Genomic DNA, 4,425 nt, shown 5'->3' on the forward strand with positions numbered 1-4,425 from the left:
AGATCCGAAAATAGGGGTTGATGCAGACGACACTTGGGGTGCTTGTTGTCCTAAAGAGCTTGCTTTGCTCCTCGTAACTGGTCCGAAGCTTCCAAAGGTGACATCGAGGATGTTTTCCATATCAGCATAGAACCTGGAGTTAGCAGCCTTGGTGGATGTTGATCTGGAGTTGATTTTCTTCGAAGCCATTTCAATGTTCTTGAACTTTGGTAATTGAAAAGTTGAGATGAGAGGTAGAGATTGTCCCACTGGGCGTGCCAGAATTTGTAGACAATAAATTTGCGTTGAGAAAATAAGATCAAGACCAAAAAATATCGCAACAATCGTAGTATTTTAATTCAAATATTTGAGTGTTACAATCTCTATGAATCCTCTGATTCTTCTTTTCAATGGTAAATAAATTCAAGGGCATTTGAGCTTGATCTTGAATCTATGTTTGTTACCACGAACGATGATCTTGTTCTTGAGCTTTGAGCTTGATTGCTTGGACTTGAACTTGATTTGGTCTTCGTTTTTGAGCTTGAACTTGATTTGGTCTTCGTTCTTGAGCTTGAACTTGATTTGTTCTTCGTTCTTGAGCTTGAACTTGATTTCTTGAAATTGAACTTGAAGCTTGAAACTTGTGGAGGAATTTGTAGCGTTTGATCTACGAGCTCTTTCTTGCTTCTTGTTAAAACTTATGATGTCTTTTCTGAGTTATGAAGACCCCTATTTATAGTTGTGGAAGAGAGGAGTTGTGATAAGAACAAACTCTTTCCGACCAATCAAATTGAAGTGTGATATGGCCACATTTGATTGGCCAGAACATGTCACTTGCACACGTGGTACGATTTCATTGGCCTTTTAGTGTGACTTGGCATGCCTTGTCATTTTGATACGTGACATGATCCTATTGGCTCTTCCGCTTGACTTGGTGTGCCACATCATTTCACGCGTGGCACCAAACTGGCCTCTAGGAAGATGATCTCTTGGGCCTAATGAAGTGGGCTCATCATTTATAGCCCAATTAAGTGGACTAGCCCAATGGATTAAGATATATTTATTTAATCCATATATATTGGGCTTATAAAAGTAATTCAATTATATTAGCTATAATATTTATTTGGACCAATATATCTTGAATTTAAAATATAATCCAAATTATTTTATGGATTTAGTTTTAATAAAATTTATAAGCCTACAGAATCCATTGTGTTTAGTTCCTCTTGTGATTTGAGGGTGGAAAGCTCTAACCTTTTTCATAGGTGTTGTAGGTCATTTATTCTTGAGAAGAGACTCCTCCCAACTAATTTCAAGAAAAAAATGGCCACAGATAGTATTTTTGATGTTAAGAGTTTATGTTTGATATTAAAAATCTTAGCTTTAGTTGGATTGTGACACCTTTGTCCTTACAGAACGATTTATTATTTTTGTTGCGTTGGCTAATGTTTCATTATTTAAATGTGTTAGAACATTATTTATTACCAATGAAAAAGGAAAATTGATTAGCTAAAGATATGATTTTTAATGTTAGAATATGTCTAAGAAAGTAAAAATCTTAGCTTTAGTTGGATTGTGACACCTTTGTCCTATAAGACGATTTAAACTTGGAAAAGGCTAGACTTTTCACTCAATTAGGGCAAGAATTCTTCAAAAGAGGCTTGCTTTTCTCAGTGTTTTATGGACTCAGTTGATTGATTGAATCCTTAGTCGACCATAGATTGTTTCTACAATCTGCTAAGCTTTTTGCTGCCGTCACCAGCTACCTTTTTTCCTTTTCCTTGGTTTGCAACTTTTGATCTGAGAGTGCCTGCCAGTTAATTTTAACCAGTGAATGTATATTTACAGTTTTTATGCTTTTCCAGATATGTATTGAGATCCAATATTTCTTTTCTTTCTTTTGTGGGTGTGATCTAATTATTAATGTCCATTATCCTGAGGTCACTATTTTAGAAGAATCCAGTGTGTTTAGTTTCCTCTTGTAATTTGAGAGTGGAAAGATCTAACCTTTTTTCACAGGTGTTGTAGATTATTTTTTCTCGAGAACAAACTCCTCACAATTAAGCATCATGACAAGTAAGTCTTCCTATTTTCATGTGATGCCACATTACACTTAATGGTTTATGACATTTATAATCACTGCAAAATCCTGCGTCATAAAAAAACAGTTGTGAATTACTGATCTAGGATGCAATTTACCCTATCTCTGACTAGGATTTATACAAGATATTAAAGAGTAAGGGGAAAAGTATCTTTTCTCCTAAAAATTTTCTATAAAAAAGTTCTTTCTCGTAAAAATTCCCTTTCCTTTCTAACTTAGAAAGTATAGTTGTTTTCTCTTCCTGACCCTTCGGCAAGCCGTGTTGTCTGTTCATTGGATTGATGTTTGATAGCTTTTCCTTCTCCCCAACCTCTGTCATCTCTCTCTATTTTGAGTTCCCACTCTCACTTTTTAGGCTTCACTTACCTCTTAGAGAAGATCAGTCTCCAGTTTCACTTGTCAAGTCAGGATAGCCGTCGCTACCTTGATTAGAACCAAGGCCCAAGCTGGTGTGAATTTAGAGGGTTAAAGATCAAATAACTAAAGTTTGCACGCGACTGGTAGAGTCTTACAACATCAGAAAGAGGTTGTGATGCTATGCATCAGCCAGTGATAGAGAAAATTAACCACATGTCCAAATCCAGTCACGCTTTAGATAGAGATATATGATGTTTATCCCCCGAAAAAAATGATATAGATATGTGTGATTTCTGATGCGAGGTTTTAGGATTAAGCAAAGGCTAAATCCTTACCTATCTTCTAAAAGCTATTAAATGAAATCCTAATGATTACTTGAAAGAAGGGCGTTGAGTTAAATTTACATCAGAAAAGAAGAGGAGCAGGTAGAACACTTTTTAACTTGTTCACATTAAAAAAGGGAAAAGAAAAAAGAGTGAATATATTGCTCAAAGCTTTTCTGGACTAAAGAAAACCCAATAATTACAGGTGAGAGGTTGAAGAATATAGTTGGGTCTCAGAGAGCACTAATTCTGAATCATCATCTCTGTATATTAGGCTTGAATCCAACATTTGGAACTTAAATTAAACCCTTTATGGGGCTCCAGGCATAATGAGGCTAATGGCCCTAGTGAATTGGATTTTTTGCTCAGGTGGGCAAGCTGAGCATGCATTTTGTTAAAAGATTGAAAAGTATGTTGTCGCTGCACTTCTCGTTTCGTTAGTACGTACTTTTACATTTCAATTCATCTGCTTCAAGAATTCTTGCCTGCACTCATCTTGTCATCATGATACCAGTACTCAATCGTGTTGCCTGTGGGTTGAAGATTGTTTCAAAGCATATAGCTAGTGGGTTGAACCACAAATTCCAACAATCCATTGTCCGAATGGCTTAGGTATATGAATTATTTGGTATTTAGGCTGAATATTGAAAAGGAATTTTCAAATATATCCTCTAGCTCTGATTATAAAGTTTTTAATACATCTCTGAATCAGCAATTCTTCTCTCTTTTTGGATATGCAAACTAACAACACTTGGTATTTTCTTTGTGTGGAATATTTCAGAGAAAGCAAGCTAAAAAGATGGCCAAAGTTGTTCATGTTGACAAGGAGGAGCCCTGAACTCTAACTGTATTCCTTCGCATCAAGCTGCCAATCTTTTCTTTTTCTAGAATGCCATTGAATTTATTTATTTTACCATTTTTCTTTATTTAGATTGTAGGTTTGTCATCAATGTATGAATATATACAACGTATAGAGCATCACAAGGACCTAATGGCCATACCGGAAGGATGCAAAGGTAAAGCAAGAACTCTGATCTTTTGCATCTCCAGCTTATGCTTCGTTAGAGATGGATCATGTTGGAAAGCACATGTTACTTTGATCTCTAAGTTTCATAATTGTGGCAGGGAGTAGAATAAAATGATTCTTATGTTTGCAACTTTAGCCGCAGCTTATATAGGTGAATTCATGGAGGGCCATCATTGAAATAGTCTTATTTGGCTTATCCAAAAGCAATGTATAAATATGGTGGGTGGCTCAAGAGAATTACTTAACTTAGGGAATAGAATAGGGGAATCTAAATATACAATTATTTTATATACAATCTAGAGTGATAACAAAAAAATTACGATGATATTAAAGAGTAAGGGGAAAAAGATCTAAAAAAAAGACCTTTTTCATAAAATTCCTCGTTCCTTCACTTAATATCATACTTCGTCTCAATGAATATTCACTTTAGATTGCTTAGTCCATCTCATTATTAATTCATTGTTAAAACAATTTGAATATAAGAATTTTTGTCAATGTTCGATTCAAGTGGTATTAGTCATCGTTTCGGGGGCGGAGCCATGCACCTCAAATAAGACGCTCAAATTGATGCCAACTTGAAGCAACGATTCATAGAATCTCAACTTTAGAAGGGATTAATATATGCATTATTGTACGTT

General features: G+C 35.3%; 1 long non-coding RNA gene across 5 annotated transcripts; it reads left to right on the plus strand.

Moving 5' to 3' along the window:
- The first annotated feature begins 1,480 nt into the window (after window positions 1-1,480).
- Window positions 1,481-3,971, plus strand: LOC104241162 (uncharacterized). Of its 5 annotated transcripts, none has more exons than XR_714638.2 (3): window positions 1,500-2,055; window positions 2,966-3,372; window positions 3,542-3,971. It is a non-coding gene; the product is annotated as an uncharacterized lncRNA (long non-coding RNA). The 5 variants fall into 5 exon arrangements; XR_714639.2 differs by having other exon boundaries at window positions 1,503-3,200; window positions 3,275-3,372; XR_011400948.1 differs by having other exon boundaries at window positions 1,505-3,169; window positions 3,275-3,372.
- Window positions 3,972-4,425: the final 454 nt, after the last annotated feature.

This window comes from Nicotiana sylvestris, chromosome 7 (assembly GCF_000393655.2).
Source record: "Nicotiana sylvestris chromosome 7, ASM39365v2, whole genome shotgun sequence".
Classification (NCBI taxonomy): domain Eukaryota; kingdom Viridiplantae; phylum Streptophyta; class Magnoliopsida; order Solanales; family Solanaceae; genus Nicotiana; species Nicotiana sylvestris.